Source organism: Hemitrygon akajei, chromosome 12, assembly GCF_048418815.1.
Source record: "Hemitrygon akajei chromosome 12, sHemAka1.3, whole genome shotgun sequence".
In the NCBI taxonomy this organism is placed as follows: Eukaryota; Metazoa; Chordata; class Chondrichthyes; order Myliobatiformes; family Dasyatidae; genus Hemitrygon; species Hemitrygon akajei.
The window spans coordinates 58,235,656-58,263,138 of NC_133135.1; the positions used below are offsets into that span (position 1 = coordinate 58,235,656).

The 27,483-nt window shown below is 43.3% G+C and overlaps 1 protein-coding gene across 1 annotated transcript in view; it reads right to left on the bottom strand.

The window, feature by feature from the left end:
• The window catches only part of lepr (leptin receptor), a 212,608-nt gene extending 185,648 nt beyond the window's left edge, over positions 1-26,960 (bottom strand). The window contains exon 1 of the mRNA XM_073063177.1: positions 20,792-26,960. The gene's annotated coding sequence lies outside the window, so the exon portion shown is untranslated. The remainder of the gene's footprint in view (positions 1-20,791) is intronic.
• Between the last annotated feature and the right edge of the window lie 523 nt (positions 26,961-27,483).

Here is a 27,483-nt window from a genome sequence, read left to right on the forward strand (position 1 = left end):
ATGAGACCATGGATCTGCACCTGGAAAGTCTGAGTGTCCTCTCCAGAGCACAGGCCTGGGCAAGGTTTATGGAAGACTGGCAGCTGCCCAAGCAGCAAGTCTCCCCTCTCCACGCCACCGATGTGGTCCGAGGGAAGGGCAAGGGCCGATACAGCTTGGCACCAGTGACATCGCAGGAGTTGCCAGAGCGAGGTTGAAGGCAACGTCGGACTGCCTTAGGGACTCCAGCTCCAGATTTGTCGTCAGGGTTTACTCCCAAATCCTCTCCCATTAGTGGGTATGGCTGCAAGGCAGCGGAGGTTTGAATTCAGAGTTTTCCCTCTCTTAGATGGACTGCCTTCCCAGGCTGACAAGCTCCATCTACCGGAAGCACTGGTTTTAAGGCACCAGGACCCTCCTTCTTCCCTTCTCCTGTCAGTAGACACAGTTCTGCCGGGCTTAGAGACTAAGCCATGCGAGAAGGCCAGGAATTGGACTTGGTTGTCAGAGGCTGTTTGAGGCGCATGCCGTGAGGAGCACATTTAGGTAGTGGAAGCTTGTCCCCACTACCACTCCTTGGCTTGACATCCTTGGAACATCAGGATCAGGCTGAAGAAATTCAACATTGCAATTGAAAACTGGAAGGCATTGCACTCAATAGATACATCTGGAAGAAATCTGTTCAAGAGGGAGCTGTGTGTTACATGAGAACAACCTCCACTGTGCCACAGTGAACAAGCAGCAAGTGCAAAAAGTCAGACTGAAAAACCAAGACCCAACCACTAACCACAACCACCAGTTACTCTTGCCCACACTGCATCAGAATACGTGCATCCCAGATTGGCCTCCACAGCCACCCGAGGACACACCAATAGAAAACCCCTTAGGGGAACATCGTACCCAACTGGAGTGATCGCACTACTGTGGAAGAAAATAAACAGACTTCCGGCTGAGCTCCTTCACCAGGACCGGAAAGAAAAGGGCAGAAGCAAGAATAAGAAGGTGGGGGTGAGATGAAGGAGTACAAGCTGGCACCAGGTGAGGGAGAAAGTTGGTAGCTGGGGAAGGGGAGATGAAGTAAGAAGCTGGGAGGTGATAGGTGGAAGTAGCAGTAGAGGAGGACATGAACCAACATGTCAGAATAAGAATGGGAAATCAAATTAAATTGGAAGGCTACCAGGAAATCCTGCCTTTTGTGTCCCCTAACTACTGGTCTGCAGAGCTCCCCCAGCATTGTATGTGTGTTCCCCAAACTACATAGGGTCAGGCCACAACTCCACTGCCATCTCGTGTTTATTAAGGTTGTCAGTACCATCCCAAATCTTCTTTCTCCATTTTAAGCAGTCACGAGTTGGTGAAGATGTAACACATTTTGAAAGAAGACTTTGATAACACCCTTTGGCTCTTTCATCTGTCCACCTGATAATCTCCTACCATGATGGAGCTCAGAGTATTGGGCATACAAAGTATGTGGGCTGGCCACTAAATACATTCATTGTAATTAGGCTTCAATGCTAAGGAAGGCCTTGCACTTTCTGTACACAGGGTGATCGCGAGCCTGCATATACACAGCAGTTGCCAGCTCAATAAGCAAATTTGAAGTAACTGCATTCTAGTGTGGAGGTGACATAGATTGGACAGGGATTACTTCTTTGACCTTGGGAAGGAAGAAATTGAAGAGAACCCTGGCAAACAACAGGAAGAACCTTCAAGACCTTCTACAAGGCCACTATTGAGAGCATCCTGACTGGCTGTATCACCATCTGGTACGGGAACTGCACCAACCTTGATTGCCGGGCTCTGCAAAGAATCGTACGGACAGCCCAGCACAACCGTGGATGTGAACTTCCTTCTATTGAGGACATTTACAGCAGCAGGTGCAGAAAGAAAGCCTGGAAGATCATCAGGGACACCAGTCACCCCAACCATAAACTGCTTCAGCTGCTTCTGTCTGACAATAAGTACCATAGCATCAAAGCCAGGACTAACAGGGTATGGGACAGCTTCTTTCTATGCCTTTAAGACTTATAAATTCACATGTCTGTACATTGCGACGGAATCATAACACAAAGATTTTTACTCCCTCACATTGTGGGATGGGTGTAAGATTTAAATGAATTCAAATTCAAAAAGACTCTCTAATTATTGCAATCAAATTCAACTTTCTTGAAGTACATCATTCCTCTGTGGGCCTGCAGAATGTTTTCTTTGTAGTGTACTTAATATTTCAGTAATACTGCAAAGATATTGTTTGATTAAACATTCTTTGCTTGTGGATTATATTATGTAAGAGATACATGAATGACATACGTCGTTACACCAACACGTCATATATGAGCACCTCACTAAACAAGACTAAGTAGACAAGCTATTCCATGCTCCTGTGTTTTTCTTTCGATTAGTTTCTGGAGTTACAAAAACATAACAGTCTTCCTCCCAGTTGTGAATTTGCATCTGTACTCCCCCTCTATGTGAATTTTCTCTCCACCAAGTTTTAGAGCAACAGAGCACCAGCTGCTCCTGAGAATATAGTCTTTCAGAGTCTTGTCAGTCCAGGTTTGTTAGTGAATATGGATCAAACAGTTTTTAGCGGTATGAAGTCAAAGAATATTGCATCAAGAGATAAAGGACTGTTTTAAGATGCTCCCTCCATCAGGACCTGATGCATCCTCCATTCTTGCCAAGTTCTGCGGTTCTCTTGGCTCTCAGCAAAGTAGGGGCTTCTATTCTGAGATGAGTTTGAAGAATTGGCACATGTTACACGTTAGTACATTCCCCCCTCATCCTGCTGCTTGTAGTTGATGCATACTTCATAACACAAAGCTGAAGTAAGATATTAGCTGGATCATTAAGTTCTAATCTGGGAGCATTGGTATCAAATAAGAATTATGATTGATGTCTTGATCTGCCTACACTTTATACTTCCAGCACTCATTTATAAGTGTATCAGCCAGAAATCCTACACAACAAATGTATACCCAAATGGCAGACACAAGCAGGCCCAGTGCATTGCTTGGAACACTGAAATACAGTGTGATGTGGAGCCAAATCTTCCAGCTGTGCAGTTTGTATCTGCTTGCCTTTTTTTTAAATTATTTTGCACCAACATTTGAAAATACAGAAGTCATGTTTAAAGTTGGCAACATCAAATCCAACACAAACCAACAGCCATCAAGCCGGCAAAAAAAAAAGTTGGAGCATTCCAGAGAGAAAAAAGATCATTGTTGAAAATTGTTATTCTCAAATCAATTCAAAGATGAGTTTAAAATATAACAATAACCACAAAGCACATCACACCACATCCTGTCGAAGGGTTTCGGCCCAAAACATCAACTGTACTTTTTTCCATAAATGCTACCTGACCTGCTGAGCACTTCTGGCATTTTGTGTGTGCTGCTCAGATTTCCAGCATTTGTAGATTTTCTCTTCTTTGTGACTCTATGGTGCTTGCCTTTTTCACACTATATTACACTCCTCCAGAAACTCATCCAGTTTTCCCATGAAGTATCAGCAAATTTTAATTCATTAGTCAGCTAGATTCCAAAGTTCAGTATGTAAAAATCAAAAATTGCCCTAGTCCCAGCTATGTAATTTACATTCAACTCTACTTGCTGCCCTATTGTTTACTTACTGCCCATTACAGCGCTGGCATTTAGGGCAGCAATGAAGGTCCGCTATCTCTGTCTGTATAGAAGGATTTTTCATTGCTATTTCCATGACTATTTATTCTGACTAAGCAGGCTTATTAGCCCTGAACTGAACCTCCAAACCTGGAGGACCGGTGGACCACTCTTAATCTGGCTTCTACCCTTTCATTTGTTTGGCACGAGTGACCCTACTAAGAGCCAAAGCACAAAGTCAACATAGCTCTCCAGGTTATTGAGGCATGCAAGCCTCCAAACCCTATGACAAGGTTGCGGTCCTCTTGGAAGACTTGTTGCCCTATAATTAAATTGAATTAACCTGATCATATGGATTGAATCTGAATACTCATCATTTTAAGTATTTCATTTGTCACCACTTTCCCTGAATAAAAGGATCTAACTGCCTAAATACTTCAACAATACTCTTTCAAAGAAGTATATCTAGGAAACCAGAACTGACATCACTACTAACACTAAGCCAAAACTTGGTGTCAAAAATAACTAAAGTACTGTAGTTTTTTTGTGTAATATTGGATCGTCTCAGCATTCCTTTTTAATGATTTCCTTTTTCTAAATCCTCTCCGTACAGGCCCCAAATCTTTCGAGACATACATATCAGAATATAGAGAAAGCACTAAGCCTTCGAGCTTCTCATGTTGCTCTGCAATTCAAAAAGACTAGTTAATTCTGTGCTCCAACCACTTTCCCATTTCCTTCAATTTCCTTAACGTCCAAAATATGTAATGATGATGGAGTATCCTGTGTCCCAGAGAATTCCAAGAACTTACAGCCATTCAAACATTTCTTCTTATTTCTATCCTAAATTGTTGATCCCTAAAGCCCTAAAATCAAGCTCCCCAAGATAAGACTTTCCAGGTAGAGGACTCACCCAACAGACTTAACCTGTCATCCAGCATTTTTCTCTCAACAATTGTGGCAGCCAGAAGAGCAGAGGGGAGGAGACAGCAACTCTGAAAAAGTTATTTGTTTCTATTTTTTTGAGCTGCTACACACTTTACCAATAAAAAGAAAGTAGATTTGAGCAGAGTGGCCATTGTAATATAGGCCAGTGTTGGAATAGGGAGATGACGTTTTGCCATGAGAAGTTTTGATGAGGAGGCACCGGTGAATGGCAAATAAGATTCAGGTAAGAATTTTATTTTCCTGTTAATCTATGATCTTTGACAGTGTAGATAAAAGGATATAATTTTATCATGATTGCACTCTGCTGACTCACCTTACTTCTCCTGCTGGACACCCATCTCTCTGAGGTGCACCTGAGGTGTCTGCACCAGTTCTCTGACTGCTCACATCTTGCAGGAGGGCAGCAGAATGCCCCTCCTGTAAGACGTGAGCAGTCAAGGAGCCTTGGAGTCTCCCTAATGACTACTGAAACCCTGGTTTCCCTGGGCTGCGTAAGTCTGGGGAATACACACTGCGGTCCCACCAAATCTGTGAGATTCAGATGGCTCTCCCACCCCAAACCCTGGTTTGTGTGAATGCTGTGTAATTTGCTACCTTGTTACAACTCAGTGACAAGAAATAATGGACAGCACACTGCATATGATTAAAGGAATTATATTTATGAATGTTATTTACAGGGTTAGTAAAGAAAAGAAAGAATAAAAACCAAATAGGACCCATTATAATTAAACAGTTAACTGTACAGAAGTTGGAGCTCAACTTTTCCAAAAGTCATATTCACTGACCCTCAGTTGACCCCCACACATTGCCCCACCAGGTTGAATCCTACAACCGGTTCTCACCAGCTTCTTCTCTTTTAATTTCCCAATGAACAAAGACCCCTGCTCCTACCAGTGTCAGGCACACAAAAACAACCGACTCCCCTGATTGGACAGCTCACATTCCAAAGCACCCGTTATCTCTAACCATAACCCAAACACTGCTTCTACAGAAAGACCATCGCATTAGCAGTGAAACCTTTCCCAGTGTGATACGCTACAGCTCTGAGATGTTCACTCAGCTAACAGACTGGGCACACCCTGTGGCCATTTCCCTCACTAATAGACATACCTCTTTAGATACTGATGGAACCAATAATGTAGGCAGGCAGCAGTAGGGATGAGGACCTGCAAAAGGATTTTAGGGAGCTAGGCAAGAAATTAAAAAGCACGACTTAGGGTTGCAATCTCATATGTGAGGTGAGAAATGGATAAAGCATGCAGTTCAATATGTAGCTAAGGAGCAGATACAGGAGGGGGCACTTCAAATTTATAGATCATTTGTTTCTCTTTCAGGACAGCTGCAACGCTACAAACACGACAGCTTTCATCTGAACTGGAGAGCAACCATGATTATCACTGGGTGGTTTGCTGGTGCTGCATCAGAGGGCTTAATAGTGGCAGGGGGATGAGAACCACAGTAGCAGAGCAACAGGCGCAGGAAAAGTGAAAAGAACAGCAAGGCACAGACTAATAAATGTAGTAGGACTGATAGGCTGAAATGTGCTTATTTCAATGTTAGGAATATTATGGAAAAAGAGGATAAACTTAAAGCCTGGATCAATATATGGAATTATGCCTTTGTTTCCATTACAAAGACCTGAGCATGAGAGAGACAGGCAGGAATGGCAACTCAACTCAATGATCCTTGTTGTTTTAGATGTGGGGGGTAAAAGAGGTGATGGGCTTGCACTACTGATAAGTGAAAATCAAACTAGTGGCAGTTTGGGTGGAGCTCAGATATAGGATAGGTGTAATTATACTGATGCGATTATACTATAGGCCAGGGGTGGGCAAACCTTTTGACTTGTGGGCCACAAAGGGTTCTAAAATTTGACAGGGGGGCCGGAACAGGAGCAGATGGACGGAGTGTTTTGGTAATACACCTCATAAGAGAAAATAAAATATCATGGGATATGTAGAAAACATGTGCTTTAATTTCAATTGAAAATGAACAAATGCATTACAACAAAATATCTGTCTTTGAAGTCCCATGGTATTTAGCTATTTATTGAAATGACTTTTAAAACACTGAAAATTAAATGAATAAAATACAGCTTTTTTTAATAGTAACAGTTATTATTTTAAAGCACTGAAAATTCTGTTATCCTTCAAGATATTATCATCATCACTCTCCTCCTGACTGTCTTTATTTCAAAAACGGTAGGAGATGCAGGTCTACTTGTCCTGCTCCTTCTTATTCAATTGTCCCCTGTGCCAAAATTCAACAACGACCAGTGTCACTGACAGAACAGTGACAGCGCGCCAGTATGCGGAGCGTGTTATTTGATCTGGAGCGCATTTTTTATTTTGAGAACGTACGTGCACCTGCGCACTACTCATGTCCATCACTTAACAGAAATGACATGTAACATGTAAGGCTTATTGAAAAAAATATTTTCAAATGCATTTTTTTACATAACACAACGAAGAAACTTATTTTTAATTTCAGTGGGAACAGTGTTGTTGGTCTCCCTTTTTAGCCAGCGCATCAAAGTCTGGATTTAGTTTTGTTGTGGCGATTCTCAGGATGGATCTGAGGTGTTAACAAGGTTTATTAATATAATTTCATCAAGTTCTGCGGGCCGCATATGGCCCACGGGCCGTAGTTTGCCTATGCCTGCTATAGGCCATCCAATAGCCACTGAGAGGAGGAGGAACAGGTTATGGAAAGATTCAGAAACAAATGGTTTGTCATAGTGGGAAGCTTTAACTTCACAGTATTGATTGGAACTTACTTAATACAAGAAGCTTAGATGGGGCTGTATTTCTTCAGTGCATCCAAGAGGGGTTTTTGAAACAGTATATGGAGAATCCAGCTAGGGGACAGAACATACATTAGCCAATGTTCAGCTGATTTAAGTGCCAAACCAAATTAAAAAGATTTGGTTTTATCAAATCAAATTTAAAAAGATCAGCCTCATTGAGGCTGAGGGCAAAGTATCAACCAGTGTTCCGCTCATCACTCTGTAAGGCGTTACTCGCCTCAGCACTGAACTGGTTCCATGGCTGTCGACTCACTTTCAGGAACTCTGCAGTTCATGTTCTGTATATTATTTGTTTACTTTTTTATTGTTTGCACATTTTGTTCTTTCTTTGTTCATTGGATGTTTGACAGTCTTTGTTGGGTGGGTTTTTTGTGGATTCTATTATTTCTTTGTTTTGTGGCTGTGGGCCAGAGGGTGAATCTTAGGGTTGTACATGTTATATACACCCTGATCATAAATGTACTTTGAATTTTGATACTAGACTCTGGGAAACGAGGCAGGGCAGATGACAGAGCTGATAATGTGACCATGTTAGGAATGGGGGCCACAGCTCATTATGTTTTAAGATAGTTAAGAGTAAAGATATAATTGGACCTTGTGAGAAGGTACTAAATTGGGGAAGGCAAATTATGACAAGATAAGGCAGGAGCTGAGGAGTGTTGATTGGGAGCAGCTGCTGTCAGACAAGTCCACATCTAACATGTGGAGATGTCTGAAGAAGAGTTGATGATCCACTTCTGATCCCTCTATGACATATATGTCAAACTCAAGGCCCGCGGGCCAAATCCGGCCCGCGGTGGAATTATCTTTGGCCCGGGAGATAATATCTAATTACTATTAAAGCTGGCCCCAGTAATCGAAGCGCCTATGGCGTATGATATGGCTAATGCTGAGTTTATTCAGGTACCAGGTTTTCAGGGTTTTTAGTGTTTATTCGGCAGTCTTGCTCGGCAGTCTTCTTCATAAGAAACGGAATTTGTAAAGTGAAACACTTTGTAGTTATAGCAGAGACTGAGACACATGAGAGCAGGCTGAAAAAACGGAGGCAACGAAAGCTGCGTTCGCACGCGTCCGACTGATCCGGCCCGCATAAAGCTGCATTTTGCTCAATCCGGCCCGTGACCTAAAATGAGTTTGACACCCCTGCTCTATGAGGACTGGTGTGTGTTCCCTCATCTTACCCTTTCTGAAATCCACAGTTAGCTCTTTGGTCTTGCTGACAGTGAGTGCAAGGTTGTTGCCGTGACACCATTCAACTAGCTGGTATATCTCACTCCTGTACACCCTTTTGTCACCATCTTAAAGGACAGGATTAATGCATATATGGAAAAGTATTGCCTGCTTAGGTACAGTAGCATGCTTTTTTGCAGGCTGGCCCATGCCTTATAAAATAGATAGAATTATTTTGAGGAGGTGATGAAGGTGCTTCAAAAGGGTAATGCAGTCAGTGTTATCAACATGGACTTTAATAAGATTCCTCATAGTAGATTGATTCAGAAGATAATGGTACATAGTCTCCAGGGTGAGTTGCAAGTTTGGTTTCAGAACTAGTTTCCCCATTAAAAAGAAACAAGGGTGCAAGATTGTTATTCTGTCTGGAGGCCCGTGACCAGTAGCTGTCTGCAAGGATTGGTGTTGGGGCCTCTGATATACAGTATATCAATTATTTGGATGAAAATGCAGATGGCTGGATTAGCAAGTGTGTGGATAACACCAAGATTGGAATTGTGGACAGTGTGAAAGTCTACCAAAGAATACAGCTGAATATAGAACAGTTACAGAGATGGGCAGAGAAATACCAGATGAAGTTTAATCTGGCCAAGTGAATTGTTGAGGTCAATGGGAGTGAAAGTGAAATGGAAGGTCAAATGAAAGTGCACAGTTAATGGTAGACCCCTTAGAAGAATTGAAGTGCAGAGTAATCTGGCAATCCAGGTCCATAGTTCACCAAAAGTGGCTACACAAGTGGACAAGTGATGAAGAACAACACACACAAAATGCTGGTGGAACACAGCAGGCCAGGCAGCATCTATAAGGAGAAGCACTGTCGACGTTTTGGGCCGAAACCCTTCGTCAGGACTTTGTCAGTGATGAAGAATGTGTATTGCATGCATGCCTTCACTGTTAGGGGTGTTGAATGACCATTCTGCAGTTATATAAACTTTAGTCAGACTCCATTTGGGGTATTGTGTGTAGTTCTGGTTGCCCCAGTACAGAAAGGATGTGGACAGTATGCAGCAGAGGTTTACCAGAATGCTGCCTGGATTATAAGGTATGAGCTATAAGGGCAAGTTAGACAAATATAAGTTGTATGATAGGCATAGATAGATAGTCAGAATCTTTACCGTGAGTAGAAACGTCAGATGACCTAGAAACAGCAGATGACCTATTTTAAAGGTTGGGGGTGGGGTAAGTGTAAAGGTGATGTAAGGGGCAGGTTATTTTGTGCAGAGAGTGGTAGGAGCCTGGAATAGGTTACAGAGGTAGTAGTGGAAACTGTCAGTTTTGTAGACTTTTAGACAGACACAGGAATATGGAGGATATATGGATGATACCCAGGACTAAGACATTAAATTGGCAACAAGATCAGCTTGATGTCCTGGGCCAAATGCCTGACAGGTGCAGTACTCTTCTACATATCATAATTATATCCTTGGTATTAACCCTGTCCATGACTGCAACAATGCTTTTTTCAACTCTAAATGCCATCTGCCAGATGTAGAACCATTTCCACCTTGCATCAAGATTAGATTGTAATATTTTTCTGACTCTAGTCGTTGTGTTTGAAATTTTCCTTTGCTGCTCCTGAGAATTCTTACACACATATACATCAGTCACATTGTGCCCCATTGAGTAATCTCTATTTGAAATTAAAAACGAACAAAAAAAGTCAAGATCATTGCAGAAATATTGGTTATCATGTAGATAATAATATATAAAATGTTGTCCTTGCCTGATATAACTGATTTTGAAACACTATTATATTCTATCTTCACACTTGTCAATGAAGAGCAAAGCATAGTAACTCTATAATATTGACATTTGGTTTAAATAAGATGAAAATCAATGAAAATCTGCAACAGTGTGCTGATTATATACAGTACTGCTTCCATTCTACAGATGGTATCACACAGAGGCATGCTTGATTTCAGATTTAACTGATGATAAAGAAATAAGGCTATAAGTACCTCTCTTAGCCAAGGGAAAAACTAAAATGATGCATACGGTATTAGAGACCATGAAACAATACGGTTTCCGATACTTTTAATGTTCTGGTGCTAAGGCCCACTCCAATGCCATGATGGGAATAGTAATGGAGATTTTATCTAAAAGGAAGTTCAAAGTAAACTTTATTACATAAGTACATATGTGTCACCATATACAAACCTGAGATTTATTTCTTTGTGGACATACTCAGCTAATCTATAGAATAGTAACTATAACAGGATCAATGAAAGATCAACCAGAGTGCAGAAGACATCAATCTGTGCAAATGCAAATATAAATAAATAGCAATAAATAATGAGAACAAGAGATAATGAGATAGAGTCCTTAAAGTGAGATCACTGATTTTAGGAACATTTCAGTAATGGGGCAAGTGAGTGCAGTTATCCCCTTTTATTCAAGAGCCTGATGGTTGAGGGGTGGTAACTGTTATTAAACTTAGTGTGATAGTCCTGAGGCTTTTGAACCTTCTACCTGGTGGCAGGAGTGAGAAAAGAGCATGGCCTGAGTGGTGAGGATCTTTGTTGATGGATGCTCGCGGTTTTCATGTCGATGTGCTCAATATTTGGGAGGGCTTTACCCAGTACTGGGCCAATCCTCTACCTCTTGTAGGATCCCTGTTCAAAGGCCTTTGAAAGGAAAATTCTATAAAAATGAGGAAAAATAAACATTATTACATCTAAATATTTTTTTAATGGGTATAACAGGATATTTGTGCAGTCAGAAAATGGGAGTTATCTACTATTAATTCTGTGGAAGGATATTGTGGGTTAAGATGTTGGCTACTATCGCACAGGAGGATTACCTATTTCTGTGGCTAAGATGCACAGAAAAGCCTAATGGCTGTTTTGCATCCAGCAAGGGCTAATTGATCAGGTTCACAAACCTGCTCTTTCCTAAGGCTTTACGAAGTTGTTTTTTTAAACAATTACAATTCTCTCATTCCATTGCATGTACTTCCCCACTAAGCTACCAGATAGACCATTCCAAGTCATATCAACAAACAGTGTTCATAAACATTCTCATTCCCCTCTGCTCATCACCTTAAACCGGAGGTTAACAGTGGTCCTGGCATGGAAATTGTTGTGTATTTCATACTTCACTAATATTTGAATGACTGTAAATATATTGTTTGTCTAAGCATTCTTTGTTGTTTACATAATTCGTTATGAGTTATATGTAAAAGTACATGAATGGTATACGTCATTATCTCAATACATCACAAATACACGCCTCACTGAAGTAAAAACTAAGTAGACACACATTACCTCCAGTGCCCTGTGTTTATCTTTTGATTAGAATTTTGTTCTGGAATTACAAACCGTAATTCACAGGTTCATAAACAATGAGTACTGAATGATATTAATAATAAAAAAAGAGATTAAGCAAAAAAAAAACCAATGCAAAGGGAGTGCCAGTGTTGCTGAGTGTAATAGGTGGAAATGAATTCAGTTTCCTTATAGGTTTAACTGCTCCAATCAAATCAGCCTAAGTAAGCTTTGCTGATGTCATGAAAGTAATGCAGGAACATTTAGAACTGAAGCCATTGGTGATTGCAGAACACTTTATGTTTCATAAGCACAATCAAAAGGAAGGGGAGATAATTTCAGTTTACGTGACTGAATTGAAGAAATTATCTGAGGACTGCGAGTTCTGTAGTGGACTGAATGATGAATTGAGAGATTGGGTAATTCTTGTGGAACTTAATTTAAAGAATTTAAAAATGGCTCCTAACTGGAACAACTCACATTTAAAAGAGCAGTTGAAAATTGCTGTATCAATGGAAACAGCAGACAGAGACACAATGGAGTTACAGTCAGGAATGAAAGGGAATGTCAACAAAATTGCAGTGTCTAAACAGAAACCAGCCTGGCTAAACAAATTGTGCTGCTGTTGTGGCAAGGGCTCAAATACACCAGACTAATGCAGATTTAAAGGTGAAACTTGCAGAAAATGAAACAAAGTAGGACACATACAGACAGCATGTCAGGCAGACACAAATAAATGTACTGCACAAGGAAAAGAAAAAGATAAAAAGTCAAGTTGCATTTTCAAACAGAGCACTAATCTGCATGCTGTTGATGAAAAGTCTGAAAGTCATGAGAGTGTCATGGGTTTAGAGAGCCTTGAGATTTAAAATATGAAAACTAACAATAGACAAGCAGTATGGTGTCTATCGAAGTGAATGGGAATGTGGTGAACTACATATACCTGTCTGGACACGTCCCCTGCTGACTGCTCCTGTGGCTCCTCCCACAGACCCCGGTATAAAGGCGATTGAGGCCTGAGCCCGGCCTCATTCTCCAGGATGTAGTATGGTTGTCAACTACTGCTTGTTCTTTCTTCCAGTCAATAAAAGCCGATATCTCGACTTCACGTCTCAGAGAGAGTTATTGATGGTGCATCAATTTTATTGATTGGAAGTTTTAAAACATGGGAAGCGTTTTACGTCCGGAAAGATTGGATTTGGACCCCCAAGACCCTGAAGCAGCTCTTGTCTTTGAACTCTGGCTTGCATGCTTCCAATCATACTTGGAGGAGATTAGTGCAACTGAACCCGCTGTTATGCACCGAAGTCTCCTCTCGAGGGTCACCCAGAAAGTTTACTCACTTATCAGAGGCCTGCCGACCTACGAAGGGGCACTGGACGCCCTCAAAAGACAGTACCTGCGGCCGGTGAACACCGTCTACGCAAGACATCGCTTAGCTACGCAACAACAGTGGCCTGCAGAGTCGAGCGCCCAGTTTCTCCGAGCCCTACAGACACTCGTGCGGACTTGTGATTGCAAAACACTCACGGCAGAACAGCATGCGGAGCTGCTAGTACGAGACGCCTTTGTTACAGGAATCAGGTCAGTGTATGTGCGCCAGCGGCTGCTGGAAAATGCCGATCTTACCTAACGCTCGGCGATCGAGACGGCTGACACGCTGGAGGCTGCTCTGCACAACGCTGATGCTGTCCAGCCGCGCAATCCCCCGCCGGTTCCGTGGACACCTCAGACCCCGCCACTGCCAGTCGCGATTCCACGAACTCCCTGAACCCGACCACAGCTGCTGCCAGTCGCAAGCCCACGCAGTGTTAATTCTGCGGACTCAAAAAGCACCCCCAAAAACGCTGCCTGGCCCGAGAAGCGACCTGCTCCAGCTGCGGGAAGAAGGGCCATTTCGCCAAGGTCTGTAAGTCTAAACCACGAGCGGGGTCAGGCAGCGCTGCGTGTGAGGCATGGGGGCCGCCATCTTGCCTGCCCACCTCGTGCGAGGCATGGGGGCCGCCATCTTGCATGCCCGGATGGGAGCGGCCATCTTTGTCGGCGCCAACATGCCCAGCCCCCTACCCACTGGTGCTTACCAGGCACCAAGACGGCAGTTCAACTCTGGCCACCGAAACCCTCGACCAAAGCGCCCCACACCAGCTTGCAAGGTCAATGATGGACATCCTGGTGGAGGGGCACAGGACTAGCTGCCTGTTTGACATGGGCAGCACTGAGAGTTTTATTGACCTGGACACAGTGCAACGCTGCGGACTCGTGACATGGCCAGTAAGCCAGAGGGTCACCATGGCTTCTGGGTCGCATTCCAGACATCCGGGTGGGTTGTGTAGCAACATTGGTGGTGCAGGGCACAGAATATCGGAACTTTGCGCTACTGGTCATGCCTCAACTGTGCGCGCCTGTGCTATTGGGGCTGGACTTCCAGAGCCACCTCGAAAGTGTGACTATGGCATATGACGGGCCCCTCCCACCACTCACTGTCAGGAATCCTCAGTTTTGTGGGACCTCGCCATATACCTCACTACTGACCACACACACACACCGAACCACACATCCCACCCAGCACCATGCCGACAGCTGCGCCACTGACACCACTTGCAGCCTCTCCACCCTCAAGATCCCTCCCCCACCACTGTTCGCCAACCTGACCCCCGACTGTAAACCTGTGGCAACTAAAAGCAGGAGGTACAGTGCGGGGGACAGGGCCTTCATTCAGTCAGAAGTGCAGCGGCTGCTCAGGGAGGGGATTATTGAGCCAAGCACAAGCCTTTGGAGGGCCCAGGTGGTTGTTGTTCAGACCGGGCAGAAAAATAGGATGGTCGTGGACTATAGTCAGACCATCAATAGGTTCACGCAGCTTGACGCGTACCCCCTACCCCGCATCGCGGATATGGTCAACCAGGTAGCTCAGTACAAGGTGTACTCGACAATAGATCTGAAATCCGCTTATCATCAGCTCCCCATCCGCCCAGAGGACCGCCCCTACACGCCTTCGAGGCGGGCGGCAGGCTCTATCACTTCCTGCGCATCCCATTCGGTGTCACAAATGGTGTCTCGGTCTTCCAGAAGGAAATGGACCGGATGGTGGACCAGTGCCAACTGAAGGCCACATTTCCCTATCTGGATAACATCACCATTTGTGTTCACGACTGGCCGGATCACAACGCCAACCTCCAACGATTTTTCCAAGTGGCCAAAGCCCTGAACCCTACTTATAATAGGGACAAGTGTGTGTTTGGAACCACCTGACTCACTATCCTTGGGTATGTCGTGGAAAACGGGGTCATTGGCCCTGATCCCGACCGTATGCGCCCCCTGTTAGAACTCCCTCTTCCCACCACTCTCAAAGCCCTCAGACGGTGCCTGGGCTTCTTTTCCTATTACGCCCAATGGGTCCCCCATTACGCAGACAAGGCCCGCCCCCTGGTCAAGTCTACCACATTTCCCCTCTCTGCCAAGGCCTGCGCGGCCTTCAGCTGCATTAAAGGGGACATTGCCAAAGCAACGATGCATGCGGTGGACGAAACCATTCCCTTCCAAGTAGAGAGTGACGCCTCCGATTTTGCGCCTGCTGCTACCCTCAATCAGGCAGGCAGGCCAGTAGCATTCTTTTCTCGTACCCTTCAAGGCCATGAAATTCGGCACTCCGCGGTGGAGAAAGAAGCCCAGGCCATAGTGGAAGCTATTAGGCACTGGAGGCACTATCTCGCCAGCAAAAGGTTCACCTTGCTGACCGACCAGCACTCAGTTGCATTCATGTTCAGCAACCAACAGCGGGGCAAAATCAAAAATGATAAAATTTTGCGGTGGAGAATAGAACTCTCCACCTACAACTATGATATCCTGTACCAGCCTGGAAGGCTCAATGAGCCCCCTGATGCCCTATCCCGGGGAGCATGTGCCAACGGACAGCTCGACCAGCTATACGCCCTCCATGCACATCTTTGCCATCCGGGGGTCACCCGATTTTACCATTTCATGAAAGCCTGGAACCTGCCGTACTCCCTTGAGGACATCAGGATGATGACCAGGGACTGCCAAGTCTGCGCTGAGTGCAAACCGCACTTCTACCGTCCTGAAAAGGCGCAACTTATCAAGGCCACCCACCCCTTTGAGCGACTGAGTGTTGACTTTAAGGGCCCCCTTCCCTCCACTGATCGCAATGTCTACTTTCTCAATATTATCGACGAGTACTCGCCATCCCCTGCCCCGACACCACTACCACGTCCGTCATAAAAGCCCTGTGCCAGCTCTTCACTCTGTTCAGATATCCCTGCTATATCCACAGTGATGGAGGGTCCTCCTTTATGAGTGACGAGCTGCGCCAGTACCTGCTGGGTAGGGGCATTGCTACTAGTTGGACCACGAGTTATAATCCCCGGGGAAATGGACAGGTGGATAGGGAGAATGCCACAGTGTGGAAGGCCACACTTTTAGCCCTTAAGTCAAAAGGGTTGCCGGTCTCTCGATGGCAGGAGGTCCTCCCCGAGGCACTCCACTCTATCCACTCCCTGTTATGTACGTCCACCAATGCCACCCCTCACGAGCGCCTATTCTCTTTTCCCAGGAAGTCTGCCACTGGGACCACCCTACCGGTTTGGCTGACATCCCCAGGGCCAGTGCTGCTCCGGAAACATGTGAGGAGCAATAAATACTCCCCACTGGTCGAGAGGGTTCACCTTCTACATGCGAACCCCCAGTATGCTTACGTGGTCTTACCTGATGGGCGGGAGGACACGGTCTCCGTCCGCGACCTGGCGCCCGCAGGAGCAGCAGACCACTACCCGAACACTCCACGGTAACTATGAACCCTGTACCCGAGGTGACACCGCGCACACCGAGCCCTACACAGACTCCTCACAACACTCCTATACTGGGCGTCTCGCACGCGCATATACCAGGCGCCTCGCACACGCATGAGGGATCACTGACGCCTAGTGGGCTGACACCTCCAGTTAGGCCGGAACCAGCACAACCACCGTCTCCGGTGCAATCACCACCGGCATCTGTGCAATCACAGCCGGTGCTACGTCGATCGCAGCGACAGATTCGACCACCTGATAGATTTAACCTGTAAATATACTTGTAAGAAATTTCGCCCCATGGGGACTCTCTTTTAAAACAAAGGGGGGGTGAATGTGGACACTAGCTCAGCTGTTTCAGCCATTCCACAAAATGAATTCTGATGTCAATTCAGAGATACCAAACGGAAGCCTACAGACATCCAACTGAGAGCCTATACTGGAGTAAAAATAATTCCTGTGAGAATGACATTTTTAACAGTGAAATAACAAGCTGTATTGGTCTTGAAAGTGTTAAAAACAGGAGGGCCAGTATTGTGGGGATGTGAGTGGCTGAGACAACTATGGCTCGCTTGGAGATCTTTCCATTATTTGCAAGCCACATCCCCTGTAATAGGATCATCTGAAAGTAAATTAAGATATTGGATAATGCCGCAGCAGAGTTCAAAGATGACACTGGAAACTCAAACATATCAAGGGCAACACATTTTACAAAGCCTGTCTGATTCCCATGATGAAGTAGCCAGAGAGCTAAATCACATGGAGGCTGAAGAAATTCTTTCCATGGTTGAATGGAGTCAGTGGTCCCAGTAGCCAGGAAGAATTGGTCTGTCAGGATCTGTAGTGATTTTAATGTCACCATCAATCCAGTACTGAAAGCAGATCAATACCCTCTGCCCAGGATAGAGGATATCTTTGCAAACCTTTCTGGAGGAAAATATCTCACCAAAGTAGAATTAGCTGAGTTCTACCTAGAGATGGAAATGGAATGACAGTCCAAAGTGTTTCTCACTAAACACTCACAAAAGGCATTATCGCTACCATAAGCTTATTTTTGGAATAGTAGCTACACTTGCACTCTGGCAGAAAGCTGTGGACCAGATACTGCAAGGCCATCCAGACACTCAGTGTTACTTGGATGACATCATTGTTACTGGAAAGGATGTCAAGAACATCTCCAGAATCTCAAGACACTGTTAAAAAGATGATGGGCTTGAGAATGATTCAACAATTGTGAATTCTTTAGACCAACCATCACTTACTGTGGTCACACCATTGATGCACAAGTATTACACAAGTGTGCTGAGAAAATTCAAGCAGTGGTGGATGCCAGAGGGTATGTCACAATTGTGGTTCCCATTTAGGATTTATCAATTACTATAATATGTTCCTGCCAAACCTAGCTAATGTGCACCACCCCTTGAACACACTACTACGGATGAGGAGGAAATGGTGACATCAGACACTGTACTCACACATTAAGATCCACATTAAATCGCGAAGCTTGCCTGTGACGTCTTGCCTTATGGTGTAGGTGCAGTCATGTGACATGTTAAACTGATATAAATGAATGCCCCATGGACTTTGCACCACATACCCCTACCGCTGCAAAGAAAAATTATGCACAGATTGACAAGAGAGGGTTTGAGTCTGGTCTGGGGTACAAAACATTTCAACCAGTACTTGTATGGGAGAGCGTTTACCCTTATTACTAATCATCAACCACTGACGCCGATTTTCAATCCACAGAAAGGTGTCCACTAAAAGCAGCAGCACAAATGCAGAGATGTTTCTTGGAGGGCACAATTACAAGATTGAATTCAAGAGAATGACTAATCTGATGGATTGTCCCATTTACCTTGGAAAGATTTAAAAAATTTACAAAAGGGGGCATAGCCCTTGATGTATTCTCCCCAATGCAAATCAAATGTCTCCCCTATTATGACAGAGATGATCCAAAGGCAAACAAGAAAAGTTCCCACACCGCCTCAGGTCTACATGCAAACTCAAAATGGCTGGAATGACCAGCAGAAATTCCAGTTCCTCCATCTTTACCAGCACGATGATGAACTTGCCATTGACATAGGTTGCCTCATGTTTAATTCAATTCAAGTTTAATTGTCACTCAACAACATGTGAATATCCATGGATACAGCCAAATGAGACAGCGTTTTTCCAGTGCCAAGGTACAGAACACAGTACCAACACTCACACAGCTCAAAGCACACATTACACATACAAGATAGCAAGCACACGTAATATCAGTAAAATACAGCCACACAAAAAAATAGTCCAGATCCGAGCCTTGAATGGCACAGAAACCTGCCAACGAGCACAATACAGTTTGTCTTCTGCCGAGCTAACACCGGTGGGGGGGGCAGCACCAACTCCAGCCTGGACGCCCCTCTCCTGCTGGCTGTAAACAGGTGACACTGCAGCTTGAGACCTCGTCCGCACGAATACAAGATTGCAAGCACATACAAGATATCAGTAAAATATAGCCACACAAAAAATATATATATATAATCCAAATCCTGAGTCCATAAATGCTGCAGAAATCTGCAGTCGACCACAATGCAGCTTGTCTTCTGTTGAGCAAACTCTGGGGGGAAGTGCAGCACCGACTCCAGCCTGGATGCACCGAGCACACCAGCTCAGGCACCTCTCTCCTGGCGCCTGTAGACAGGTGACACCACACCTTGAGGCCTAGTCCTTGCTAAGACTGAAGCTGCGCAGTTCCCCTGCCACCCATCTCTGCTCTCCGCCAATAAAACAGTGATTTGAACTTGCAGTACTCCACATTTACAAGTCCAAAAGGGTCTTACAAGAAAAGTGAACAAGCCAGTCACTCAATATTAGAGTGTACGACTCCTTCAACGCAGACAGTAGCATGGTACACAGCTCTTTCATTTTCTCTGACAACAAACAGCTCATTGATGGGGTAGACTTGCAATACTTTAAGTTCTTAATATCAAGCAGGGTATTACCATCGTAAAAAAATACATTTAAAAAGGACAAAAGCACCTTTTGTTGACCCCATAGAAACTGCTGCAATTGAGTGCGCCGCCAACTTACCGGAACCAGAGCCCAGATGAAGGGATTGAGAGTCCAAGCGGAGAGCAAAAGTGTTGGAGGAGCTACATGTGGTCATCTAGGCATGGTCAAAATGAAAGCATTAGCTCAACACTTTGTCCAGTGGCCTGGAGTAGATCAGCAGATTGTACAGCTTGCCATGAACTGTTCAGGATGTCAACATGCCCAGAAGATGCAGCTACAAAATAGCCAGAAGTTTTCCAAATAACCTCCACTACACTCTTGCACACTGTTGATGTGTGAGAAGCCCATTCTCAAGGGCTGGTGTTCCAGGACATTTTATAAGTGACAATGGGACTACAGTTTATTGCAAAACAGTTTCAGTTATTCCTGAAAATGAATGGAATAAGACATCCAATCAAGGGAGTGTGTTTCTCATGATGTGTGCCTGACACCGGGGTGAGCAGGGTCTTTTGTTCGGGAGATAAAGGAAGAAGACACCGAAGGGAAGAGGTCATAGGACTCAACCTGGAACGGGGCCACAATTCAATGAAGCCCAGGATGAGATCGAAGGAAGATCGGCAAATGGGAAATTGTGAGCTCCAAATTGTGCACATTTATCTGTTTCATTAAAATGGGCCCTTTTCTTTTTTTTGCTTTTTCTTTACTAACCCTTTAGTCAAATTAAGAATTATAAAGCTAAATCATTTAATTGTATGCAATGTACTGACTGCTATTTCATGGTCCTTATTTGTAACAGGGTAACGAATTACACAGTATCCCACAAACAGGGGGTTTTGGGGGGGAGCCTGCGCTTCGATCTCCCATGTTTGGTGGGGCCAGAAATTGTCTTTCCTAGACTTATGCAGCCGACAAAACCAGAGCGTTTCATATATATACAATGTTGATAAGAAGTATTCAACCCCCTTGAAGTATTCATGTTTTATTATTTTACAGCATTGAATTACAGTGGATTTAATTTGGCTTTTCTGACACTGATCAACAGCAAAGACACTTCTCTGTCAAAATGCAAAACAAGTTTCTACATATTAGTCTAAATTTATTACAATTATTAAACTCAAAATAATTGATTGTTTAATTACTCACCTCCTTCAAATCTGTATTTAGTGGATGCATCTTTGGCAGCATGAAGACAAGGACTGCTCAGTGTCACTGCTATAAATGCTTTTGGAAACTGATACACCTGCCACAGGTAAACTGGTCAATCCTCCTGTTAGCTCACCCAGTGGTTACCACAGATTCTGACCAGCAGCTATTGCCTTGGACACTCAGCCAGCTCATTCTGTAATCTTCCCATTTTCAGTATTATTTTGAAGATTGTTCAATTCTGAGGAAAGTAGACAAGAAATTTTCACTATTGGACCTGCTACCATGACATTTCATGGAATCTGGAGTCAATGTTGAGGGCTCTAACAGATACTCTTTCTTAAATGTATATTACTTGTGCTATCACCTCTTGTGAGCTGTACTGCCGTTGGACACGAGGTGCCCAAGACTTGTGATGGAGGTGTCTGGTACAGTATCTCCATGGTATCATTCTGTGAGAAGAGCCATGTCAAGCTGTTGCCTAAGCAGTCTCCCAGTTTAGACTAGGCCCTAGATGTTTGTGGGGAGGATTTTGCAATGTTGGCCACATCGAGACCAACTTTATGTTGAAATTCAGTGTCAGTATCAGTGTCCATTTTTATTTCTTTCTGTTTAAATGCAACAATATTGAAGCATGAGTGGCTTACAGAGTGGCTTTGTTCGGGCATTTAAGAGCCAACTGCTTGGGGTGCTTCTGGAGTTGTGTACAGGCCAGAGTGCGCAAGGATGGAGAATTTGGTTCTCTGAAAAGCATATGTGATCAAATGGATTTTTGTATGATGATCTTGGTGGGATTTGAATTGGTCTCTGGATTGTTTATCCAGACATCTAGATTACTAGATCAGAAAATTTGAATGGAAAAGTTAAAACGAATAATCAGAAACAAAATTACTGTCAATTTATTTAAATTTCCTGTATTGATCTAACACTCTTCACATTTTTCTCTCTTCATAGACCTTTGATATGCAATGAAGGTCTGGAATATTGCAGAATTTGCTGTCCAATACCAGATATAAACTTAAATCCAAATGGATTAATAACCTTCATGCCCTATAAAAATGTATCTTAGCATGCACCATGAAGAGATTATATGTAAGTAGGACAACAGTTGTCTATTGTGATATCATTTTCCAAGCAAAAGTACTAACTCAGTCATCTTCCACTCTATAACAAACTAGCACTAGTACCTAAAAATATTGTCAACAACATAATCTGCATTTTCCTCCACCTACTGTATTTTGCTACTTTTATTAGATGTTAGTGAAATCTTGGTCGAAAGTTCTGTCTGTTATGGTTCAAGCTGTCTTAGTTCCTTTTTAAATAAACTTAGTGTATAGTCTAAATGTTTGCTTTTCAGTCTGCTAAGTATACTTTGCTGTGAAACAGATTGATTGCTCCAAGTCCTAACACAGGTCACGACTTGTAGCTTGGGATGGGAATGCCAGATAGTCAACAGTGGGGTTTAAGGACTTAAAGAAATTTTTGAAGCTTAATTATGACATATCGAGTGAGAAATGTGTCTATCATCATTCTGACACGTTTGTTTGGTCCACCAATCTTGAAGACTATACAGCTGAGTGAATTACAATGAGTTTTATCGAAACTGTGTTTCACGATTTTACCAATTAAAAATATACTGAGACTAATTGTACAATAAAACCAAAACTGCTACACGTTGTTCCTGAACTGAAACACTTCAGTGATTATAGTCTAGGATAGTATTTTCTTTGGCTTTATGACACCTCATAGAACAGAAAATAGTCTGTTCATTTTTCCTGACCATCAGCTCCGTGATGGAGCTGGCTGAATCTACAACAATCTGCAGCCTCTGGCGATCCTGTGCATTGAAGCCTCCATACCAGGCTGAGATGCAACCAGAGAGAATGTTCTCCACTGTACGTCCACAGAAATTTATGTCAATGGTGACATAGCAAATCTCCTGAATTTCCTGAAATACAGCCAATAACATGCCTTCCTTGTAAATACATCAATGTGTTGGGTCCAGCATAGATCCTCTGAGATGCTGATGCCCTGGAACTTAAATCTGTTCACTTTCTCCATCACTGCCCTCACAATGAGGTCTGGTGTGTGTTCTCCCAACTTCACCTTCTTGAAGTCCAGAAGTCAAACTGCTTGGACCTGCTGACTTTCAGTTTTTGTAGCAACATCACTGAACCAGCTGATCTACTTCAGTCCTGTTTGCCTCCTCATTGTCATTTGAGACAATAGTGTGTCATCACTTGAGCTATGTTCAGTCCCACAGTCATGAGTGTAGAGAGAATAGAGCAGTGGGCTACGCAAGCATCCCTGAGATTCACCTATGTTGATGATCAACATGGAGGAGATGTTATTATCAAGCAGCCAACATAATCAGATACCACTCACCCCAGATATTCTCTCTTCTACTATTGAGTAGAAGGTACAAAAGTCTGAAAGTATGCAACATCAGGCTCAAGGACAGCTTCTATCGATTGCTGTAAAACTACTGAATGGTCCACTAGTACAGTAAGATGGACTCTAAACCTCACAAGTTTGTTATGGCCTTGCATCTTATTGTTTGCCTGCTCTGCACTTACTCTGTAACACATTATTCTGCATGCTGGGTTTTTTTCCTTGCATTATCTCAAAGACTATTGTAATGAAATGATCTGTATGGAAAATGTTTTTTTCACTGTGCATGTATCAATAATCAACCAACTCCATATTTTATTAAGCCCAAGACCCCTACTGGGACATAGGCCACTGACAGCAGCTTGCCAGAGTCCTCTGTCCTTGGCCAGTCTTTCAAGTTGTCCCCAGGTGTAGTCCATCAAAGAACCTTCTTCTCCCAGGGATGAGGTCTTTGGAGTTTTTGTTGGCGCTTCTCTAGCACTGGGTTTTTACATAATGGGGTTGCTGGCCTCATGCAGCTGGGCTTGGGACTGTCCATGGCAGAATTAAAATATCCATATGGATCATTAAATATTACTGGAATCAGAAGTTGTTGATCAGCTATTAAAGCAGGCACTTTGGAGATAATAATCATAAAAAGATCTCAAATTTCACTTTATATGAAACAAGAACTTCAAGGATATACACGTTCATACCAGTAAAAAGTAAATGTAATAACAATGTTAGGTAGTTTTTCATACAAATTACCATACAATGTGACCAGTAGTTCACTAATGAAGACAGATTCTGAGATATTGGCTAGATACTATGAACAGAAAAGAAATGGACTGTGGGATTTAATTAAAAGGATCAGTAAAGAAAAGATGTGAACAGCCTTTCTCTTTTACACGTCTTGTGATTGCCAGGACCAAAATCCAAAAACAGTGTAGCTTTTTTTAAATAAACACTCAAAAAATATCCTGGCATCTCACATTTCCATATAACAGCATCATTCTGTTAGCTGTGAATTATGGGTCTCTTCCATGAAATTCTACTTATTTATACAGGAAGATGTAAGTATAATTACAGGATAAACAGCAAATTCTTAATTCAAGTAAAATACACATTGTTCATTTCTGAAGAACTTGAGACAGAAAACTAAACAGGCTAATCACAGCATACTTGTTGTTGCCTTTGCTGATGTTTCTCTTGTTGAATTTGAGCAAATCCATGAGTGAAGCAGACTTGTAGTTTATAATAACAAAAGACTGTCTTCTCTCCCAAATCCCAGTAGATACTTACCCATTTCCTATCCCAGCAACAACTTAAGCAGATGATGAGACCAATTTCCTTCTATATATTTCTAATTACCAGTAATTCCATGATCTGTGAAAATAGACAGATTTAGCATTTCAGGCCAATAATCTTTCATCAGTTCTCAATTATCAAATTGGAAACATTAATTCCAGTTCTCTCTCCAAACAGTCTGCCCAAACTGCTGAGCTCTTCCAGCATTTTTTTTCTAATATCCTCAACAACTTCCTACTATGCAATTGATGCATGTGCTTTCAAACTTACTCTGCATTCACAACTTTAAAGCAATGGAAAAGATATTTTTAAATGAGTTAAAGGGAAAAGAATATGCAAAAAATTACATTCGCCTAATTTTGAGAGTATTATTGATTGTAATATGGAATTTTCAAATAGCAAGATAAAATATCAGTATCTTTTTACAAGCAGAATTTAGCAATGGTCATTGCAAATTAGTGGTCCTGCAATTCCTTCCACAGCAAACTAATTATGCCAAAATATGCTTGCAAATCTTCTGTCAGATTTTTCCTTTAAGTTTTTATGTTCACATTTAAAATGGTAATGGAAAACTTGGCAAACTGTTGCAGGGTAATGTTATGAGTGGAAACATATGCCTAATTCACAACCACCGACATTGGATTGGGGTTCACTTTGACAGGCTGGTCTGATGTGATGACTTAATTAGGTGAAGTTTTTACCGCGCTTTATGTCCTGTGTTGGGTTGAGAATAAAGAGCTTTTTATGGTTTGCCTTAAACGTAAAATGCCTCTGCCATTTTATTTACGAAAACCCACCTTGATGACCCCAATGTTGTAGGACGATTCCAGAATAATTGAACAAATGAAGTCACTTTAAAACTGCTGGAGTTTTGGGAGCAAAATGCCGTTGCTTGGTTTGTATTCATGCTGTGAGAAATCTCTGCAGATGACACCCAATATTACAACATAGTAGTATCCCTCGGCAATTCCACTGCAGCGAGAGTGGTGAATCTGTTTGAACACCAGTCTGAACGTAATAAATACCACCCACTGAAAACTCGTTTATTACAGACCTTTGGACTATCGAATCTGAGCACATCAAACAGTTGTTCTCCTTGCTTGGCCTGGGGGATGCTAGGCCTTCAGAGCTAATGAACCACACACTTTCTCTCCAGGGAAATCACCATCCTTGTTTTATTTTTAAAGAACTCTTTATGCAGCAAATGCCCGAGCAATTTTGCATAGCCCTCACTAACGTACTTGTGAGTGACTATAGAGAGCTTGCTAAAAGGGCCCATAGTCCACACTCAGCCAGGTAGAGATACATCACTCCTCCTCTTTCTCTGCCTCAACAAGCCCGGTGAGCAGGGCCTCCAACACACACACGGCCTCAGCTGCAAAACACCCAATGCCAGGTCTGTATTTTAACCACACTCACTTTGGTACGAACACTAGATAGTGCTGACCGCCTTGCAGTTTCAACAATGCCAGCAGATCAGGACATCAGAGGTCTGTGATCACCGTGGGTTCCAGCTGCCAGGGTCATCTACTGTTCATTACAGACATCCTTTCAGACAACGCTTCTTGTGTGACACGGATGCTGAGGTGAGTGCGCTGCCAGCATCATCTATTGTTTAGAAGGCAAAGAGCAGCAAAACCTCACTGGAGGCCGCCAATGGCAGCAGGATCCAAATTTACAGGACATGACAGGTGACACTCTGCTTTGGTGGACAATGTTACAAGTGGGACTCCGATCTGGCTAAAGTGGCTAGACATATGCTCAGTGCAGATTTCCTGTGTGCACAAGGACTGTCTGTTGATCTTAAGAACTGACAACTTGGGATTCCGGTGATGTCATCGTCGAGAATGGCAGCTTAAGTCACTAGCTCCTCCAGAAAAACACATATTTAGCCCTGTTAACCCATCAAATATAGTATTTTTCAAAAGTATTTGAACTGATAAGAGGGGCAAGAATGGAGAAAAAGAATGGAAATTTAAAAAGCGACACTGCAGAGCCTGCAGCTGAGAGGAGTGCAGCAAGCGGCTCTCCTCCCCAACCGCGTGCTAGCGAGGCGGACGCTGGACCTCGTTCAGGTGAATCGGTGAATATGTTTGAAATTTTGAGAGAGATAAGGGAGTTCCAGAAAGATATAAAACAGCAGCTACATGATATTAAGTCAGAGCTCGCTAACATCAATCAAAAAATAGCGGTGGCAGAGACTCAAATTGAGAAGGCAGAAGATCACGTGCAAGACATGTAACGGATACTAAGTAAGAGGATAAAAATATTAAATCAACAAGAAGGTAAACTGCCTGACCTGGAGGGAAGATCACGGCAAGAAAATATCAGAATATACAATGTTCCCGAAGGAGCAGAGGGTTTGTCTATGACGGAGTTTAACAGAAAGTTGCTGCGGGATGCGCTGGAACTTCCCTCGACTATGGAGCTGGAAATCATGCGCTCGTCCCGAGGCCTACCCGAGGCAGAGCAGATAAGTCACGCTCAATAATAATTAAATTCCTTCGACACAGTACCAACGTGGAGATCCTACGAAGGGCCTGGGGTAAGAAGAGGGTGTTTTTATATGATAAATTAATATATTTCAACCAAGATTACCCCCCCCCCCGTGGTCCTGCAGAAACATAAAGAATAGCCTGAAGTAAAGTGAATACTAAAGCAAGAAAGGATTAGATTTCAAACTCCGTACCCTGCTAAACTTCGAGTGTTTTATCAAAATGGGATCCAACTGTATCAGACAGTGGAAGAGGCGACAACAGACATGAAGGCCAGAGGGTTGCCCGTCAGCGTGATCAAACGGAGGGAAAGCCTGGCAGAGGAATTATCCCGCTCTGCTTGGGAAATATGCGAGAATCGAGAAGGCAGGAGACGGGAGGAGGCCGAGAGAAGTATATCAGGAAGAGACTGAGAGTTTTCCAAAGACAGCCCTCACTCCCTCCAGAAGAGCCATAAAATTTGGCTAACTTTACAAATGTTGAGAAGCTAAATAGAAGCAAAAGTAGACAGTGATATAC